Source organism: Haliaeetus leucocephalus, unplaced genomic scaffold, assembly GCF_000737465.1.
Source record: "Haliaeetus leucocephalus isolate CR32 unplaced genomic scaffold, Haliaeetus_leucocephalus-4.0 Scaffold32, whole genome shotgun sequence".
Lineage (NCBI taxonomy): Eukaryota > Metazoa > Chordata > Aves > Accipitriformes > Accipitridae > Haliaeetus > Haliaeetus leucocephalus.
Window position 1 is genome coordinate 1,466,243 of NW_010972468.1, and position 22,529 is coordinate 1,488,771.

Consider the following 22,529-nt stretch of genomic DNA (forward strand, 5'->3'; position numbering starts at 1 on the left):
ATTTGAGTCCAAAAAGAACACACATATTCACCCATTAGATTTCTAGAAAAAAGTTGGCACATAGTCTGACTTTTTGCCCACAAAGACAAAGTATATGTCTTCAGAGCCATCAATTTCAAAGACTGATACTCCATCGTCCTTTTTTTTAAAGGAGTTCAGCTCAAAGCAGCAAACAAGAGAAAGTGAAACAGCAAACATTAAATAATGAACCTGTAAAGGGAATATCTGCCAAATTCTTCCATTACATGCTGGAAGGCTGCTGAAACCTGAACTGCTGTTATATTCCATGCAGAGAAGCAACTCTTCAGGTCTTCTGACAATGCAGAGGCCTCAAGACAAAATTTCTGGTACTGTTACAGCAAAATCTTGTAACCATAATAAATGTGTTCAATTTTTGTTTTTCTTTAAGGGCTGAAAAACCCAACTTGGTTTACTAGAAGGGAGTACTGAGAGGTGCTGAAAAACCTCTTCCAACTGCCTGTTTGCTGAGAAATGTAACCTTCCTAAATCCTACCTTCAGGTTGAAGCTGACAGGAAAATCTGTGGAAAATTTACCATTTTATCTAGGGAGCTGCAGCACTTCAGTGGAATATAATAGTTTTCTATATGAATTTACAGCACGCCAGCCATCAGAGATAGATAACTTGGTAGAAGTCCAGCAAGCTTGATTATTCAGGGTGTCTGAAGTACGAGGACAACAAGCAAGACAAGCACAGATGTTGTTCTTTAAGTGACTTACGCCGACATGGTTTGCTTTCTTACTTTGAGGGTTGAATCAGGGAGACAACTTCCAGGTCCCAGCTGTAGGAGGTTTAGAAGGTGCGTTAACAGAAGAGTTCACATCTCACAGTTATGGACGATTAGCCTGCGGTTGAAAGATTTTCCTTGGTCAAACCAGCACTAAATGGATACCTATTTGCAAAAGCAGGAGAAAAAAGCACCTGCATGAGACAAAAAAAGTATGGGTTTTTTTCTATTCTGTATTACAGAAATTGATGTGGCCACTGTGATACTATCTGGATAAAGTATTTGGGATGAGGTGAAGTGCTGATCCCCTAAAAGTTTTCTTTGCAGTTTAACCCATGTTGTGGCTGAGATCTCCTTGGCTTAGTTATAAGCTGTAAAAGTCTCCTTATATAAAGCAATCTGTAGGATTTGGTCCTTCCCCTGCTTTTCGGAGAGTCAAAACAATTCAGATTTAATATTTTTCAGTCAAATCTTAGCTACTATGATGCATAAGAATGATGGATTTTTACATTTTTTTTTAAAGTAGTAACACAAAGGAAGATTAGAAGGAACTACAGAAAGACAACAGAAGCTACTTTTGTATGGAATAGCAGAATCTTTACTGCATAGATATTAAACAGTTTTTATTTCTTTACATTTCCTGACTGCTGTACACTTGGTAAAAAAAAAAAAAAATCTTCTCCAGTCATAATTTTCTGGGGAAGGAAGTGCTGGAATGTTCTAATCTGAAACCTTGTTTAGTAGTGAGATCAAAAGTCATATTTTGATAATGTTTTACAAATGACTGATCAAAACAGTCATTCTAGACTTCCATCAAATTAGCCCTTCTCTTCCAGTTCATTTGGTATTGAATAACATTAAAATATATTTTGAACATGAATGTTTGTGTTAACAGAAATAGACCTTTATATGACGTATAAAGGTGTAAAAGAGACATCTAGTATGAAAACATTCCAAATCCCCAAATGACTTCAATTTGAGCTGCTGACAAAATTCCACGTTAATTATTCTGTTTCTAGGAAAGAAATCATATTACAGAAAAATAATCAGCTCTTTATAGACAGTATTCTTACTCATCAAAAGTCCTGCTGAAATTAGGTTATACCACATTCAGGAAAAGCGACAACAATGTACCCATTGCTGTGACTTTAATAAAAATCAGACACACTGGCACCAACTGAATCAATCATCGTTATTCAGGAAAACACTTAGCCAGTACCTTTCAAACCTATCAGAGACAATGGTGCTTAAGCACATGGTTATCTCTTTCCTACTAAAGATCTGTGTCATATCCTCATTTATTCTTTGATTACAATTTTATCATGCCCTCAGGAAAAAACTGTAGTTAAAAATAAGATTTCCTCTTAATGTGAGTATAGCTCTCACACAGTATATGTTATTGCTTTGTCAGTAATTCTGAAGGATAAGGATGAATCAGGTTGAAGAAATGGGATTACAGAAGATGAGAGTACCAGGTTAGAGAGGAATCATTTGAAGTTATCATACTTCAAGGTGCTGTGATAATGGTATATAAAATCGAAGATTTGTTTGGATAAAAAATCTGTATCATCTGTAAATGGTGATGCCTTGACATTTGGTACTTTTATAATTGGCCTGGAGAGGAAATGTGAATATCAGAAGCAAATCCACTTTGTAGGTTGAATTGAAGTTCTTATTTTACTCCCAATTTTTGTTTAGCTTGTTAGAGTTAAGAATGATTCTTCATGAAGTCCTCTAGAACAATTTACTAGAAGAACTAATAAATATGGATAAACATCCTTACAGATGGGGAAATAGTTTACTACACCCATTTTACGGTTGTGTAACTGAAGAACTCAGGCCAGCTCAATTATCCCTTGTTCTGAAGTGGGTGGCATTCTTAATTTTCAATGTTTCTGAGCTTTTTGGTTCAGGAAACCACAAAATGTTTGCTATCTTCAAAATGAAAACCTCTGGGGACTTGCTTGTGCAATGATTAATTGCAGGGTAAATACAGTTCTGTATGTTGCTGACAGATACAGTGTTTGTTTCTAAATATCTAAAGAATGCTAAAATCCATATAGTTTCAATAAGGTCATCTGTCATGCAGCGATTCAATGCCAAACTGTCCCATCCTTTATTTGAACATTGGATTGCATTGTTCTTCCTAAATTAGAGTCCCTGATTTTAATAATTGATCGTGATAATACAGATACTAAGTGGACCAGCCCTAGTCACTGTTCTATTTAACCATCTTGTTTGAATGCCAGGTGTGCAAGGTAAGTCATCTAGTTAAGTGGAAGTTTGATAACCTAATGTAACATCTTTGACATCAGAGATCAGATAAAATCTTTTATGTGTCATTGGCTCACAAGAGTCTGCCTGGGCAGATGGTGTTGGTTTTATAAGACAGACATACTTTGCCTGGAGACTTTCAGAGAAATGTGGGCATTATTTTCAAACTCCAGTAAAGGAGAAAGGTGTCATTTCCCTGACAGCCCCAGAGAATATTTCCCTGTTACTGCATGCTTGACAGATGCCAGGAACAGATTGATGTGTAGAGAAAGGCAAGGTACAAGGAAATCGTACATTAAAACTCATTAACTTTAGATAGGAAAACTCTGTTGGGAGCAACTCTAGAGCATTTTTTCATGTACAGTGAATGTTTAACATTCTAAATATATGTGCTTTTTAATGTGTTGGGACTGCATTTACATATTTGGTGTAAATCTGAATGAAAATGAAAACAGTGACAAGATAAACGCAAGAGAAAATGCAGCAGTAAAATGAATCATTAAGAATCTGAAGGAAAATACAAGAGAGATTTTTCATCCTCCTAATTCTTGATCCACCAGAAGTTATAGGTGTGGTATTTGGAGTGGATCACTTGAATTTCCAGTATTAATTTTCTCAGAAGGAATCATTCACTCTTGTTTATAACATAACTCTTGTTTATAAAATATCTGATCTCCTTCTCAGTCCAGCCAAACTCTTATTTTTAGCCTTAACTTTTACCACTGAACAAAAGGAGAGGGAAACTTACTATCTGACTTACCACAGAAGATAGTTCTCTGACCAACTAGTCCATACTTATTGCCTCTCATTCCATTGACTCCTTCTCACAGATACAGCAAATCCCAATATTAAAGCTTATAATTTACCTGATTTTTTTTTTTAAATTAGGTGTAAAAAAGTACTATAAAACAAATAGAGCACTGGATGATGAACATAGAAACACTGCGTTTTTAATATGGAATTAAAATTGCAATATTACATGTACATAACTATAATTACTTCATTATAAGAATCACTATTCCCAACCATTGAATGGGGCATGGATTTGAGAAGGTTTTTTTAGAGGATCTTGCATTTAGAAACACCACAGATTTACAAGGGAAGGAAGATGTATGTGCATATGAATTACATAGGCATCCTTAATTTTTGTAGTTCTTCATTTGAGCACTTGACTTTTCAACCTTAATATTCTTTTAAGGTAGATCTTGTTAGGAATTTAATTTATATAATTCCTGTTTTGATGTAAACAAATTTGATGGTAATTTTATAGCTGAAAAAAAATTTTTAAAACTAAACAGTATAGATGAAAGGAATGTTTCTAAGTGTATTTGGTTTGTGTGGCAAGATTCTGGTAGCAGGGGGACTACAGAGGTGGCTTCTGTGAGAAGCTGCTGGAAGCTTCCCCCATGTCCAACAGAGCCAATGCCAGCTGGATCCAAGACGGACCCGCCGCTGGCCAAGGCTGAGCCCATCAGAGACAGTGGTAGTGCCTCCAGGATAATAGATTTAAGAAGGGGGAAAAAACTTCCTGTGGCACAGAAACCGCAGCCGGAGAGAGGAGTGAGAAGATGTGAGAGCAGCAGCCCTGCAGCCCCCCAGGTCAGTGCAGCAGGAGGGCAGGAGGTGCTCCAGGCGCCGGAGCAGAGATTCCCCTGCAGCCCGTGGGGAAGACCATGGTGAGGCAGGCTGTGTCCCTGCAGCCCAGGGAGGTCCACGGGGGAGCAGATCTCCACCTGCAGCCCGGGGAGAGAGGAGCCCACGCCGGAGCAGGTTTTCTGGCAGGACTTGTGACCCCGTGAAAGGAACCCACGCTGGAGCAGGCTGTGCCTGAAGGACTGCAGCCCATGGAAGGGACCCACGCTGGAGCAGTTCATGAAGAACTGCAGGGGTGAGGAAAGGACCCACGTTGGAGAAGTTCATGGAGGACTGTCTCTCGTGGGAGGGACCCCACAGTGGAGAGGGGAGGAGTGCGGAGTTGTCCCCCTGAGGAGGAAGGAGCGGCAGAGACAAGGTGTGATGAACTGACCCCAACCCCCATTCCCCGTCCCCCTGCGCTGCTGGTGGAGGGGTAGGTAGAGAATCCTGGAGTGAAGCTGTGCCCGGGAAGAAGGGAGGGGTGGGGGGGGAAGGTATTTTAAGATTTGGTTATATTTCTCATTATCCTACTCTGATTTGATTGGTAATAAATCAAACTAATTTCCCCAAGTCGAGACTGTTTTGTCCGTGAGAATAACTGGTGAGTTATCTCTCCCTGTCCTTATCTCAACCCACAACCTTTCAAAATATTTTTTCTCCCCTGTCCAGCGGAGGAGGGGGAGTGACAGAGTGGCTTTGGTGGGCACCTGGTGTCCAGCCAGGCTCAACCCACCATAGTAAAAAATTCTGTTTGCAGTGCAAATGGCGCAGTGTTTAATGAACAGAAAGTGGAAAACACAAATAAACAATGGCATGCTCTTAGTGTGTGAATATCTACTTATTCATATCTTCATGTTAAGTTTGAAAAGTCTTCTTTTAGACAGGTAGAAATTAATTGTTTTATTAGAGATGTGTAGGTACTAAATAATTGAAATAGTCATGCATAATTCAAATAATTGCTTCCAGTAGATAGCTATTCTGATAAATATCTGACGGAAATGCAGATTGAATACTTTTCCCTGATATGAGGATTTTTTTATTTTAAATTCATGGATCGTTGTGTTAATTTGCATAATGGCATAACTGTAACAGCAGGTTACAGGTGATGACTTGGGCTCTGACGCTACCTGATGCAAAATGACCCATCTCTTACTTTAGCTTACAGGCTGCAGCTAATGGAATTCAAACCTATAAATATTGTGCAATTATAAAGTTGAAAAGAACCTATCTTGAAATGTAGTAGCCAATTAATACTCATTTTTCATTGTAATAAATGCAAATGCCTGGGTTAGATACTGTGAAGGTCTGTGCTACAGAAGTTTACCAAGAGCTACTTTCTGTTTCTGAATAAGACCATGTATGGCCATCAAAACTACAGTGGCTGAATAACTTCATGGAGTGCATTGAACAAAACTGACAATATCTGTTACATGTGGTTTGTTTTCTTTGTCTCTCACACACATCCTCTCCCCAGAAGAAGGAACTGAACAGGCAGGATAAAAATGCATCTGGTAAGATATACTGTTCAGTCTTAAATGCATTTACTATATTTATGATGAACCTTCTTCAGTTTCGTCAGCCTGCAAGGCCCTTTTTTCCACTGACATACCTTTACAAGACCATCCCTATCCTCTTGGTCACCTTGCTTTTTAATGTTTCAGACTAAGAGATACCTTTTTCTTCTTCCTAACATACAGAGACAGAGGGTTGTTGTTTCTGAATTCTCTTATTTTCAGTCCTGAATGTTGAGGGGGAGGCAGAGGAGAGAAAGAAGAGGAAGCTGAGGAAGGGGCAGAAAACAGGAGGGTTTTTTCAGAACCGAAAGCCCTAATAGAATTTTGTGACATTGCCTCTGGGATTCTTTCAAGATACAGAGAGGAATTGACTAGTGAGATAAATAGAGGGCTAGATATTCAACAGAAATGTTTAGGAAACATAAGGGTTTGCATTTCCTTGGTGCATTATTGATAAGGACGTCTATTGTCTATGTGAACAAGAGTAGAAAAAACCACAAATCCTCGAAGTTCACAGGCCATGTGAAAATTCTACCATGGCTTTACAGATCTAAGTATTCTAGATTGAATTGGAATCATTAGCTAAATTTGGGTTGCTTAAATGACTGAGGCAAGGTTTCAGTGACTTTTGAAACCTGTTCATCTCTCCATTTTTGAAACTCAAGAAGTAAACATGAACCAGAGGTGCCGAAGCAATTTCTTATATACTCTATTCGGTTTACACTTCATTACCCATATCTCTTGCCTAGGCATGTAGATACTATTATTTTCTAGGAAATTCTGAGAACTATATTAGGTTTCGGATGCAGTTGTCAGGAAAGGACATCAGAGAAGCTAACTAATTTGTACCAACACAGTCTCCTGTAATATTACTGGACAGAGTGGGAAGTAGCTGTGTAGCAAATGAAATTCAGAAGGTTCTTAAGGTCTCTGTACAAAGTATATATTTTTTAAAACATAATTACAGTTGTATTTAATGAAGTAGCAGAACTGTAAAGCTGTCAGGAAATGCTGTGGCAACAACATTTCTTGAAGGAGCGTATTAAATAGTAATGATGTCAAACATCTGAAAGAGTGAGCAGACCTTGCATGCATAGTTTTCTAGTCATAGGAAATTAAAAAGGGGTTGGAATGTTGCCAGTTGACTGACTATAGGGAAAAAAAGAGACCCATAATAAGTAACAGTTGTAGTTACAATATTTGCTGAAACCAACACACATTAAGTAATAATGAAAGCAACCATCTAAAAATACTGGCAGACTATATGGAACAGCTGAGCTGAAGAATCTGAATAAAAAAATAAAAAAAAAAAAAAAAAGGAACTATTATACAGCCAATGAGCTGCCAAAGAATAAAAAGCTCCATTGGAGATTAAATGGCAAGATCCATTTCAGACAAGTATTTATAAAACAAAAAGTGTGAAAGGAAAAGAGTTAATTCTTAGGTTGTATAAATGACAAAATCTTCACAGGTAAAATGATCTCTTCAAAGAACTTATTTAAGTAGCCTTCTAAAGCTTTTTTATTTTCTTGCAGTTATTTAATTAGGAAAAGATGTGGGCAAGGAAGACACTTGTTAACACACTGAAATACAGCATGGTGATGGTTTTGTAGAAGAATCTTACATAAAATTATTTTTAAAATGTATGGAAGACTTTAAATATCCTTCTAGCCAAGGGGACCTTATTATCTTTACACTAAAGAACTTAAACCTAATAACCAATGACACCGGGATCTTGTGCTTGCTTGTAAGAATTAAAAGGGAAATTCAAGAAACAGGATTAGCTGAGGATTTTTTAAAAGATTCCATATGAGCATTAGCAAAGGAGGTGTTGAATAGGTGCTATGTCTTTTTGGTTTTCATCCCATATGTACTCTAGCAAAGTATTAGACTATCATAGCCACTGGGGGGAAAAAAAGTCTCATTTTCACTGTTACAAAAAGGCCAGATAAATCTATTAAAGTCACTGGGATTTGACTGATAACAACACAACGCAGATCATTATTAGGCCTTATGAGTACATGCAGAATATACACTTTTATTAAGGAAAATATATGTTCACTGTTAAAATGGAAATGAGGATTTGAAATGGACATTGAAGTGCAAAATGTACATCCTCTCAATCCCTGCTCTGCTGTTGTGTAGTAATGGAAGTGCCTTGAACTTGGCCAGTGCTTTGAAAGCAGTTGACTTCATGTTCTGTTCTGGACACTTCTCCATCTTGGTGTGTTCCTCAATCTCACAATTCAGCCCATCGGCACTCGCAGCCTCAGCTTTCCTCCCTTGGAGTTGCCTGTGGAGTCCAATGTACTAAGTGTTCACAGAGAGCTGAGGAATGTTTCTGACCCCAGGAGAGACCTGGCTTCCACTAGGACATCTGTCAATGGTAGCACTTACATGTCCCTTAAAATTTAAATTTTTTTGGACTAGACACACCATAAAACAAAAGGGGCCACTCACCTCAGTTATGAAGATGTTTAGCTTCCAAACTCAGGTCTGGCAAAAACCTAAACCAAAATGTTCCCTGGGTATGTGCTGGAACTTGTGCCTAGTCTTGTCCCCCCAGACTTGAGCAGTCCAGTCTTATTCACCTCTCTCTGTTCTAAGTATTGCAAAATGAGCTTAGGATTTTGGGGTGCTCTGGCGCTCAGACCTGTGATATGCAATTTTTCCTTTCAACCTGGTCTTTGCTATTAATACGTACATTTATATTGCATGATCTGAGGGTACTATAAAACACCTAGGTCTCTGTACCCTGCCTGTATACTGGTTGTATGTATACGTGTAAAGTAACACACACATAGACCAAACTCCCCTGTGATCTGAATTCCTTAGAAAGGGCCCAAGGGGGAATAATACAGACAATCTGAATAGGCAGGGGACCTGGTTTGAGACACTCTGCGTTACATGGCCCAGAAGATCAGCCTGAGGTCACTGAACATGACTAACGGGAGGTTGCCAGTATTCCTTGAATGATCTAGCCTCTGTCTTTGCAGGCAGAACTGATATTCTTTAAATGCTTATCTTTTATGAAAAGTTGTTCTATACAACTTTTTTCCCCATTTATAAGGTTACAGGATGCATAAAGCAAAGAACATGAAAAAGATTTCCATGTTTGAATCCTCTGCTAGAAGTCAAACTGCCTCTGAAAACCCTCAAAATTACTTGCAAAACCTTCTGAAGGTTATGACAGACCTCCTGCTTCTTTGTTCTTGGTGGTGGTAAAAGCTGGACTCATGCCCAGTGCAGGGAACATAGTGTAAATAACATTGCTGCAGATTGCTACTGGATTGTTCAAAACATCAGATGGCTAGAATATGTTATTATCAACAAGCTGTTTACTGGCCAATCAATTACAAACTCTGATAGAGCACTAGGCATTTTATTGTAGGCCAGCCAAATGGATGGAGAAAGCATATGTCAATCTCTCTGTTACTTTAAGGGGTAAATTCTGCTCTTCTGCTTCAGGATGTTGCAAAACCTCCCACAACGGAACCGCACCGATGTTAGTATGGGAGTCTAGGATCTGTGGCAGAGCTGTGGGAATCACTAGGACAATGCAGTTCTCAGATATTTGGGCAACTTTATGTCAACACACATTTGCATAATAAGAGTACAGCTGAGGCATCTGTGGGTAGTCCTCCCCTCAAAGGGGTTTTGAATGCATGAGTTTCTCAGTCTGTGTGCAATATAGGAGCAGTCAGGAATTGTTGATTGCCTTTTACATTTGTGTTAGTTCTTACATGAAGTGAAGTTTTGAGTCTTTTGTTCTCCTTCCTCTTATGTTTATTTTCGCCAAGTCTATAAAATGAAATAAGTCCATTATCTGCAATCCCAAACTGGAAAATACTATCCAGAATCAGATGCTTCAAGAGGAAGTTTTCCAACTTAGATAGGGGAAAATATATCCCTTTGCTCACAGTACCTTAATCAATAACGTATCATTGGAAGGAGATTTTTTTCACCCCTGGTACTTGGAATTTCCTTCTATTTTTTTTCTGGAGAGGGTTTGGTTGCAATGGGGAACAAGATTTAGAGAAGTAGAACAGAGTCATTATAATAATGAGAAGAAAATAAAGCCAACTTCCTTTGGAAAAATCTATGGTTATATTGGTGCAAGCAGTTATATATATCCTGTCCAAAGGACTCTTGGACAATGACTAGATGGAACAGGTCTCATAAATGTGCAGTCATTCAATACAGCTACTTCTGTCACAGTATGTCTGTGACTTGCAGGCAGTATTGGAGTTTCTCACCTGCTAAAATTCAGTCAGAGGTGATCCAAACTGATGTTCTGAGTTGGAAAGGAAGAGAGAAAACTCTGCCTTTGAAATCCTATTAAATATTACATAGGATAAAAAAAAAAAAAATTGAAAGTGTTCATTCTTCAGAAACATACACTGGAAAAAGCTACATTAACTGAAGGGCTAAGCAGGTGAAGAGGTCTTTCTACCTCCTCTTGGTTCCAAAACCAGTAATGTGCTAATGCTGAAAAAATAAGTATTAAAGGGACAGAACAAAAACAATTGAGAAGTGTATGATATCTATATTCCAAAACTATCTGATTTAAAGTGTTAGAAAAGTTGAATAACTTCTTACTGATCATTTCCTTTGGGTATTTTTTGCCACCATCTGTGAAGGTGACCAGTAAGTCACTCTGCAAGTCATTCTTGAAAATACCAGCAAAAGGGAGAAGAATGTGGTCTGCAGTGAATACATCATCACAAGAAACTGGGGACCAAGGATTGTCTATATTCAAAAGAAAGAAAGGCTACCTCCTGTGGAGATGATGAGCTCTGGAAGAAAAATAAAAATAATAAAAGCATACCTCCTTTACACTGAAAAATGTTCATGGAAGTGTCCTACAATGAAAAATTCAAATCCTTGCCCAAAACTCACTACTTAAATTTTATTTATTTTATTTTTTTTTAAATTTGAGCAAGAAGCAGCTAAGATTCCCTGCCCCCCTTCCCCTTATTTTTTTTTGTTCAAAATGGGCTGAAATGGTGCTCCAGTTCTCCAGTTGTTTGTAAATTGGCACAGTTCTGTTGGCTCTAACAGACCAAGGCCAGCAAGACCAAAAGGACTAGGCTGAGGCAATAGAAAAATCACTGCCACTTAATCTATGCATCAGCAATGCATAATTTTAAATTATGCACTTAGTCTCAATGAAATATTTTTCTTCAGAACAAAGTTGATGAAATTTACTTAAATACATCTTGAGCAGGTGGGAAGATAGGAAAATTGTTGAGCTTCAAAATGCATTTTTCTCAAAAAGTAGAAGCAGAAAGTTTCAGCCACAGTTGTTTTAAACAAATAAAATAAAATACATAATGCAGAGCAGTTCTAGTTATGCTTATAAACAAATATCTATTAACATACATAAGCCATACTCTGTGATCTGCCAAAGATGTGTTCCTTTCAAAGCATTTTTTTCCTCTGGGAATTATTATAGGGATGGATGTATGCTGGGATTTCAGAAATATACACAGTTTAAACACGTGAGATAGTATATAGGATGGGAAGGATGGAGAAGCAGGACTGGGTTTTGGAAGCCAGCTTTATGGAACCATTCGCTATTCTGAAAGATCTCAGCCAGTTCATCTATGAGATTGAATGCCCGATGCAAAATTTTTAGCATGACTGTTCAGGCTGCCTCTTTCTGAATGGTTACATTTTCCCTGGCATCATCATCTTCTTCAGATGAATTGGAACCCATAAAATCATTCAAGGGTGAAGGATGGAAAAGCAGGGAGATGGTGAAGGTTAGCGGAGCAGGTTATTAAACAAATGGTAACAGGACTCTGAAATGATGGGAAGAGAAACAACGGATAGTGGCGGTGCTCTGCTGACGGTCCCAGAACCACAGAAATGTTTAGGAGTGGGAGGAGGACAGGTACTTGTGCAGGTGATGGAAGCTGAGGAAGTGATATTAGCATTCCTAACCTTATCAGCCACTTCAGAAATATAGCCGGAGCAGCCCTGTTGCTTGATATAAGTATTTCTGAAGTAGCCGGTGTTCAATCTTTCGTATTCTGTAGGACTTCTTATCAATCAGAAGATGGACTTGAGTAGCATCTTTTCTCCTTCCTCTTCTTCAAAAGTTTAAATGATAATTGATAACTACTACAGGCCATGCAAGAGTTTAAAGGTGGGATACCTGTTCTAAATCTCCTTTCTTTCCTATCTTTATTATGACTCGGACAAAATTTGAGGCACTGTGCAAAAAAGATGCCAACATGACCACGAGAAGGAGATATCTCACATTAAGCAGCAACTTCTACAATCTAGTAAAAGTGTAGGGCAGATCCAGGAGCAAAACTTCAGCTGATAACACTACACAGCTCTGGTTTCCTTTCTTCAACAGTTAGATGTTAATTAATGCTATCGAGAGGCTTTCAAATTGAAATCAATGGGACTTTCATTATTCACTTCAATAGGAGTGGGATGAAGTTCTAAATAGTAAATGGAGCAATGAAAATCTAAGAAAACAAGAGGCATGCTAATGTGTGTTTTGTTTAAGAATTTGCCATTTCATTGGCTCTGTTTAACAAGCAATTGAAGGCAACGTGCTTGGGGGTGTGTGAAAGTGTGTGTCTCATGGGAATGGAAGACTATACACCTTTCCACTAAGTTGGATAGAGACAAAACTAGAGGCAAACAATTTAGACTGCATGCAGAAAGTGTTGGAACAAGTGCCTTCTAAAGCAAAAAAAAAAAAAAAAAAGTGCATTAAGTGTTGTGTGTGTTTTACCAGCTTGGGGTTTTTGGAACCATTAAATACAAATAGAATGAATAATTTAACATTTTACACAGTATGTGCATCTTGCACCACTGAGTTTTTGGAACAGTTTCACATAGAGAAAATGTAGTGGGTGCTTGCCTTGCTGTTCTGTAATTTTACTTTGTCCGTATTTCAGTTATATTTCAAAGCAAATACTGTTCCTAGTTGTGAGGTGAATTTCATTCAGGTGAGCTAGTGCTTGGGGTTTTTTGTTCCTCTGTTTTAGCAATTTAGAGTGTGAGATGTGGAGAACAGAATGAATATTTCTAATGATCTTAAGCTAAATGAAGCCCTTTCTCTGTTTCTTCTTCCATCCAGATTCATTGGTGCACAGACCCTGTTCTACTTCGCTCTGGGACAGTGTAAAACACTTTGCAGTGAAGATGTGTTTACAGATGCTTTGTCTGGGAATAGCCACCGGAGATCTCCCATTTCTCACATCCTGAAGATTCTTTCTGCTCCTCCTCTTCACATTTACACGATATGCACCTTCACATCTCATTTCCCCTTCCTTTTGTCCTCGATGTATTGTTCTGCAACAGTCAAGAGTTTTGCAAAGAAAAGTTTAAGATCCATGGCTACTTTTTGTTATTTTCATAAATGTCTGTCAGAGGATCCAAATAAAATGTTCTTAACAGAACTTCACGAAAAATTGTTGTGAAGTCAATCTGCTCCTGGGAGTAGTTATTCTAATTCCCAAGTTTTCATTCTGCCTCTGAGCGGACTGGGATGTACATCAATACCCTCCTAATAGTGATTCTTAGGGGAAGAAACTCAATATCATGGGCTGCAAGAGAGCTACAGAATACTCTAACCAGGATCTCAAGGTAGACTTCAGACCTAGACAGATCAGGGGGAGAGATTTTCCTTTCTTAAAGGGGCCACTGACTCATTAGAGTGGATTAGAAACAGGCAAACCCAAAGACATATTAGCTTACAGAATGAAAGAATAGTGATCACTTCAACCAGCCCTCAATTTTAGTGAAAAGCTCAAACATTGCAAAAAATCCATTTATTAAATGTTGCATTTAAGTTTTTTGAACCAGAGATAAAAATCTATTTCTTTCAAAAAACATAGATTATTAAGAGAAAATTACTTAAATAGCAATGGAACTTTTAGAAATGATAAAAAATGGAATGTTTTGATTTCCCAAACCAATGTTCTTCTGCAAATGTTTATTTTTACAGAAGTTTCTGAATGATGACTCTTTCATCATAATATCAGATTAAAAATTCTCTCCATGTCTTAAAAATCTCTGTGGACAGGAATGACTATTTTCATCTCAGTTCTGCCATCAGTCCTCTAAAAGCTTTTTATTTTACACGTATATGAGCATGCCTTCCAGTAGCAAGGTTAAGTCTATTAACCTATCGTCGAGATTATTTGAGACAAGGACAAGACAAGAAACTCTGCAGTGGATATTACTGTTTTAAAGGACTCTAAATTGTTTCTATCTCAAAGCACATCTGCTTATCTGCACATTTTTATTGAGAATACATCACTATGCTTAAAAATGCTGTATTTGGATAAACTTTCTTATTTTCCTTCTGCCTGGAAAATGGTTGAATCCTTGCATTGAATAAAAGCTTAAGTTGGATCTGACTGTGAAGCTGGGAGAAATACTTTCACCTGGAGAAAATGGTGACATTAATATTGCTCTCATTGCTGTACCAGGACTTCTGAGTACTACTGGTTTAATCATTGAACCTACTAAATGGGTAACATGACTGACACCAGGAAAAAATTTCCTACCCTTTGTTTTGTCCAATTTGCCATTGAAACTCTCTTCTGTTCAGCAACAGTTGTTTCCCAGAGCTTGCTCTTCAGTACCTGTAAGGGATCAGTATGAACTCTATCAGCCGTAAGCACTGAGGTAGAGTGGTACGGAACGTCAGCCCTCCAGGTCTGAATACCAGAGCAATCAGGTTTATGTTTCCGTGTTGTATCAAGTACATGCTTTTTCCCTGGCCAAGCCGCTCACCTGCTTCTTTTGCATCTGCAGTTGGGCATTTTTCTCTCACCTGGAAGACAGTAACTATGTGTTGTCCTACTCAGACTAAAGGAGTAATATTTTACCTTTTTTTTTTGCATGGGTAGAGCGTAGGCTCGGCAGATCAGCAGCGCTCTAAACGGCTGTTCGTCTGATACCAACCAACACCTCATGCCAATGGCAAAGTCGGTGAACAGCATTAGTGGTGGCTCTCGTGTCCCAGCTGGGACCGGTGCTTCGCTGTGGCTTCAACCAGTAAACTCGCCAAGTGAAAGGCCAGGAATAAGGTGGGCTTAATGAGTGAATAATGAGTAGGCAGGGACTGATCCAGACTGACTTTTGAAATGTCTTGATCCAACCAAAGCGAATGCAAGAGCAGAAAGAAATGAAGGCACCCAGCGATGAAAACCAACTACCGTTAATATGTGTTTGGAGAAAGCCGTTGGGCAGGAAAGACCAGTACGGAGACTGAATTCCCATGTAATTGCACTGGCAAAGACGACAGACGAGCGAGCACGTGGCTGCTGCTCTCCTGAAGCCATCCGCCGCTCCCAGGCCCTGTTGTAATTGCTGCTGGCAGGGAGGAGAGGCGAGCTGCAGCGGCGGGGACGGACGACTTAAAACACACGTGGTGGGATGTGTATTAACCATGCTGCTTTCATTGAAGGCAGTGGAGTAGTTTACTTCTCAGTTCTCAGTCCAGCTGGTTACAGTGGCAACTGCCAATCCATTGTTAACAGAGGTAGCAAGATGAATTACTCTTGGACTCAAAGTATCTGAAATAATAAAAGCCGTAAATAGTCTGACAGTCAGTGTCCTGCTACTTAATACGAATTCTATCTTCTAAAGTGAGTTTAGCGTTTACTGTTCGGCAGGTTATGATAAGGGTCTGCATGGGATGTTTTGTAAGAATTCAATTAGCTTGTGTTGTGAGTTAACGCCATTTGCATGGTAATGAAACCTTCTTTCAACGAAGTGTTGAAGGAAAACACACTAATTAGTTTTTTGAACAGCACCTGACATTCATAGGGCCCAATGGTGATGTTGGCTAAATGCCTGCATGACTGATGCCCCTTTTTTAGAGCTGGCCAGCATTTTTCTGTCTGTGAGTTTATGAGAAAAACAAGCAAACAAAAATCTCCCCAGTCCCACAACAGCTTCTTAAAATGATACAAAGCCAATTTAATGACATTTACCAGTCATCCCTGTCCTTCCTCTCTCTGGATCCCTTCTGCTGCCTCCTCTTTCTTTGATATATCAAACGGTGTTTCTTTTTGCTGTTACAGACGTACATTGCTTTTCTTCCTCTATTATTTCTTGTTCTGTATAAAAAGATGACTCCTACCTTCTAGTATCCCCCTATGATCCTCCATGCGCTATTCACCTGTACTGTAGGAATCACCATGGCAGCGGAAAGGCTGCCAATAAGCTGCTCTCTCCTTTTTCCATGCAAGTGGCCTCCAAATTGCTGACCAGTGAGAGAAAATAAGTTACAACAAAAAATGGGCTGGCACAGGTTACTTCCCCGCTGGGGTCCCTGAGAGGAGCACAACTGTATTTAGCCCTTCCTTAGGAAACCACCCTGCTCCACAATGAATAGCACAGCAGAATAAATAAAGCCAAAATATTCTTTCAACCACCATCGCTTACTTGAATTAAAAAAGGGATTTCATCTTCTGATCAAATTTTGCTCAGATTTGATCCCACAGTGTTTCTAACAGGTTTGTCCTTTCTTTTCTTCCCCCCCTCCCCATGTGTTTGTTTGAAAGCTTTTTGTTCACAAAAGTTCTCACGAACTCAGGTGCATTTATTCTGAGGGAAATTGTCATGCTGGAATTGGCTGCCCTGTAATTTTTTTTTACTATCTTTCCTCTGTAAATGCTTCTATCTTACAATTAGGAAACAGCTGTGAACGAGGTAACTAATGAAGAAATTGCAGTAGCAGTTACATTACATATGGTGGAAGGTTTGCTGCCTCATCTGAACACGCATCTTTTGCACATGTGACGTTTGTGTTACCATGATTAGATGGTATCTGAGCATGGAAGAAAGGCACTAAAAGGCACATGAAAAGACAAAGCTGTCCACTGACAGACCTGACCTTAGGCAGACCTGCAGCCACCACCTGACTCCCCGTAACCACAGATGCAGCCACCTTGGAGACCTTCCCTGAAGGTTTTCCCACTGCTACAGAGATCTCTTGAACACAGAGGTGCATGCAACAACTGCGAAGGAAAAGGAAATTTGTAATAATTACGTATTATTTGAAGATATACAGCGATTTGATTGAAATGAAAGCTTGAGTGTTCACCTCTTAGCTGAGCTATTGAGCTCTCTCACAAGGCACTGCCCACAGTCAGTTCAGCTACTACTGTTTAACTGATGGCAGGGAACTAGATGTCTTTATGTCCTGTGCTTATCCCTAACCCATATAACAATTATCTATAACAGCTGTCCTGGCTGGGAAGAAGGAAATGATTCCTCCATTCATTTGGTAGACTAAGATAAAGTAAGAATCCATTTATTCCTATTGAGTAGGGAACATCATTGTTTTTATTGTTTCCACAATACATTGATGTTATAATAGTACTTTGAAACAGGTTACCATTTTAACCTACCCTAAGAATGCTGTAGGCACCTCTCCAGTACAAAGAGAACGGCTGTAGTATGGCTGAATTAAACACTGAGCTTATGGGGGAAGAGTCAGTCCTTGTTGCAGTGCTTCTTCTTGCTGCAAACACTGTGAGAAATGCTCCTCCAAAGCCTGGCCACTGCCAGACGTCTGTGGGCGAGTTATTCCAACGAGTGTGCAGCAGCTCAGGCAGCTGTCAAACAAGATACCCACAAGTTGTTTGACTTTGGGTGGTGGTAGAATACTGGTCAGGGAAAGAGAGTTCATAGCACGATGGGGAAGATTGCTTTCTTATTCTTGTTCTTGCTCTCTTTCATCATTGCACTTATTTTATCTCATCTCTTAGCGTGTGCGTTGTCTACTATGTAATTGCTATAATATTCAGCAGCAACACAATAATACTTGGTGCATTTTCTGAGATGGAAATCCACTCAGTCCTCAAAAACACCTAAGTGAGTGTATTTTGTATGAGAATTTAAGGATAAATAAGCAGCTGTAAGGCATAGCATATCCTTTCACATCTGTCATATCCAGGCAGGGTCTAGGGCAGCTGTGCTATTCTGGAAAAACAGGCAAAGCCTGCCCTGATTCTTTCTTTTGGTGAGCCCTACCATCAAATCCCAGATCTTCTAGCCCTCTTTCAGAGATAGCATGTCTTCATTATACTGCTAATAAAATTGGAATAGGGGAGTGAGGTGGTTTGTAGTATGAGGAATTTCAACATTTTTAATTCATTACTAAATAACTGATACTGTCATTTCCAAGTACTCCAAAACTGGCATTTTTTTTAATGCTTCGTCCATAAAACTTGACTTTTTTTTTTTTTTTTTTCCCAATTAAAGCCTTAATCCTGCAAGCTGTTTTACACACATATGTATGTAGCCCTGATAATGGACTGAGAATTTTACAACTTCTCACAGCTTCTCTCTTTCTCTTGAATTTTCTCAAAATAATAAGCGGAAAAGTCTCATTGTCCTGACAAGCTCATTCAGGCATGGGTTTTTGGCTGTAATTTGCCATTATTAATTGGACCATTCTGTTCTTACACAGGAAAGGGCTGAAACAGAACTTAAGTACTTTCTGCATCATGAAATAAGTCAGGTGAAAAACATATGTCTAACCTATATGTTCTGTTTATTTAGCAAGCTGGTGACTCGGTCTATATGCTAATGAAGACTACAAAGGACTGTAAATAATGGAGAAAATTTGTGTTCATCTGTCCAAAGCATGATGTGTTATTTTTATTCAGGATTTATAAAATCACCAAGACTACAGCTAGAAAATGAAGGAAAAATCAGAGCCTCAAATAATTGTGATTTTAAAAAGAATAAGGAATTATAGAGCTTTTTTGACTGCACTCAGAAGATGGCATGTTTCACAGCAGGGATTTTGATGCATTCTGTAGAGTTAAATTTCTTACTGAAAGCCAGGCTAATGAAAGTGGATGTAGTATCTTTGTAGGTAGGGTTATTATGTTGCTGTTTAAAATCCCACACTAGAAAATTTTGGGAGGGTGAGCAGGGGCCTGTTAAATGTTTTACATGGTGGCTCAAGGAGTAGAGTTACTGCAAGAATACAAAGGAACTCCCTAACCACTAGCCAGAAGAGACGTTTTGGCTATCTGCATTCAATTTACCTTTTGTGTACCACAGGCACTCATGAAAACAAGGAACATGGAACAGTATTACAAAAATCTTTGTAATGAACTGACTTTCACTCTACCTTAACTGGAAGATTTGTGTGATTTCTCATGAGCTATTGACATACCATGAACAACAGTTCATGGCAACGTGAGCTGTTGAGATACCAGATATTTAAATGCTGCTTCAGAATCATTAGTATAATTTCCAAAAGGCATTTGTGGTGTATCTGTGTTACTATATACTGCAATTCTTGACACGGGCACGTGCAGATGGAGAATGTCTCCTGTAAGGACTCTCTCTGTGTTCTGAAGTGCATTTAGAAACCTTCCTGAAGTGTGCTGTAATTACAATTGCACACAAACACAGCAGCAGGGTCTGAGGTCTCCTGATTCTGAAGATAGAAAGGACATTAGCTGAATGTCTTCCTACTTGTTACAGCCAAAGAAATGGCATAATTCAGCACTACACTTAACTGATCTGTCTGTATAATCTGATATCAGATCAAAATTGAACAATTAAAAAAAAAAAAACAAACAAGCCACAACAGGCATTTAGAGATGCTGAGTATTGTCATTATTAATTTTAGGTTGGAGGTCTTCTTACCTAAGGGTATGACCGTGTTTGAGGAAATGCGGAGCAGAAGCAGTTTGTCTTTTTACAGAAATGTCACATTTAGTGCTTCAGAATCAAAACCCAATGCAAGAAACTTACAAAATGTAGCTTACATTATTTGATATTTAAACTGTATTTGGTTGATCATGTACATTTTGATATAAAGTAGCATTTCTGTCTAGGGAATTATTCGTACTAGAAAACCACTCAGGGTGCCTAATCACTGAACAAAGTTACACTGCAGTACTGAAGTGACTTTTTGTAATGCATTCACGAATGGAAAGCTATGTGAAAGACTTATACATTATCTTCATTAGTTTACAGTATGAACATGGTTCTAAGAAATTTTCCTCTGCTTACTAAGAGTTCAAGCTGCTTTTAATTGTCAGGGCAATAGCTTTCTTTCAGACTGAGATGGGCACTCCTGTCTTTTTAAAATCTATTTCAGGACTGAAAAAAGAAAACTTAGTTAAAAATGAATGAATACGGAGGACAGTATAAAGGTGAAATGGATAAGAAAGTTAATATAAAGTGACAGTGTGACTTAGGCATAAAATATATTTTTTTCAAACAGCATTATTTATCAAAATCTAGTGCTATCAAGTATACTCGGATTATTTCAAGTGAAATAATATTAGGTCATTGAAAAGGGAAAATTGAAACCCTTTCAGCAAATTCTGCCCTTAGAAGTACCTACGCAGCTTATAAGGGCAGAATTCAGGAGAAGGTGTTCCCAGGCCCTACAGCAAAACTTCCCCGCAAGTCAGGAAGAGAAATCAACGTGTCCAAGTTCAGGAATGAGTTACAGCAGTAGTGAAGAGTCTCTCTAACCTTGTGGTAGAACAAAGATGATGTGTTAGCTAGGAGTCCCTTCTGGAGGAGGTTTTATTCAGAATGGAAACAACATCAAATCGTATTTCCCTGCAGGCTTTCTCCCTCAAGTGTTCTCTGCGCTGGGATCTGTTTGGTAACCTGATGCATTTTGTCCTAAATGGCACTTCCTAAAATCTATGTCATGAGGTGGGCCTTTGTGAAACCGAACAACCACAGTCTAACAGCGCAGCTGGAAGTCTTGTTGTGATACACCCTGAGTTTATGTGATAAGAAAGGTCCTACCTGAACATTTCCCACTTGACTCTCCGGATCACTGGGCCCCACGTAAGGGGCTCTCTCCTCGGAAAAAGGCTTTACGGCAGGAGCCGAGGAGGGGAGAGGACAGCACAGCGGTAGCTGAGAGCCAGGGATTTCCCCCAGCAGCCTTGCACAAAGCTCTCCCTTTTTTTCTCTTGCCTCCTTGCACCTCTACCTGAGTGCTCCAGCTCCCCCCTTCTGCCTTGGGGTTGTAATAGTGCAGTGACGGGTCTAGGAGGCTGAGTGAGGCTGGGAGGCAATAGCGAGGGGCACAGTAGGAGGAAGAAGAGGAAAAAACCGTCTTCAGAAATTACTGGAAGCTAATATCCTCTATTTTCTCCTCTCTCAGAACTGTTCTGATATATCCAGGTGGTGGAATGAGACCTCTGCTTCAGCCAGTCTCTTCAGGGTCATCCAATGTGAGGAGGAAGAAGGTATCGGCCAAAACCAACTAACCTGCTGTGTCAGATTTCTTCTTGGGAAAATATCCAAGGTTCATTAGTTATTAAAGAATGCCATGACATCTTGGCTGGAATAGTACAAAGACCACAACCGGTTTTGGATCCTGGCTGCAGTGAAATAAGCGGTAATTGTGCCATGGAGCTGAATGATAAAGATTTTACCGCTGGTTACTGAAAAACACTTAACTTCTTTAATTAATTTTGCTCCACCTACAGTACTGATTTTGAATATTGAGATGTATGAAATTGAAGATTTAATGAAACTATTTCTATTAGGAAAAATTAAGTGGCAAAAATTTTGAAGGAAAGATGTTTACCAATATTTAACATCTGTGAGAACTATAAGGGAAGTCTATTACTAACTTAGCTTAGAAAGAACAGAGGGTTACTTGAGCCTAATCAATATCTTGTAAATCCCAAAGTATCTTGAAGACAAAAACTGTACCATATAGATTCCTCTTGGAATGGATACTATACACCTGAGCATTAATCATGTCTATCTGTCCTGTGTATGTGATCATAGCAAAAAGTTACTATAACTCACATGAAAATAAATGAAAAAAAAATAGAAAAAGTTGGGTTAAAATTCTGAGAAAAGACTGGGAATAAAAAAAAAATTTTAAAAAGGGACTAAATATGTAGAAAAATAGTTTTTTCAAGTGATATTGTTCTAACTCAAATATCTACAGAAAAGTAAACTTTCCTGACAACTACAGTTACAAATGTTCATAAAATATTGTCTGAATTCAGCCAAAGCTTCCTCACTTATTTTGCTTTGTAATGCAAGCACAGTGCAATATTAAATGTGTTCTGTCATGCACACTCCCTTTGGATTACAGGGTGAAAAGTAATTTTATCATATTTCATTTTATATGGCACCTTTAGCCCTAAATTCACATTTAAGTAGTTAAAACAGAGCTTGGTTTTGAGAAATCAAATAAGACATTGCTTCAGCACGTGTTTGTCCCATTGACTTTACTAAAACTTTAGCACAAGCTTGAAAGCTCAACAAGAATTTGAGTGCTATCTTGAATAGGTGTGAGAGACTGAAAGAGTTAATGCCTCAAATATTGTGGTGGGGCAAGTTCTGCAGAACAACAAACTC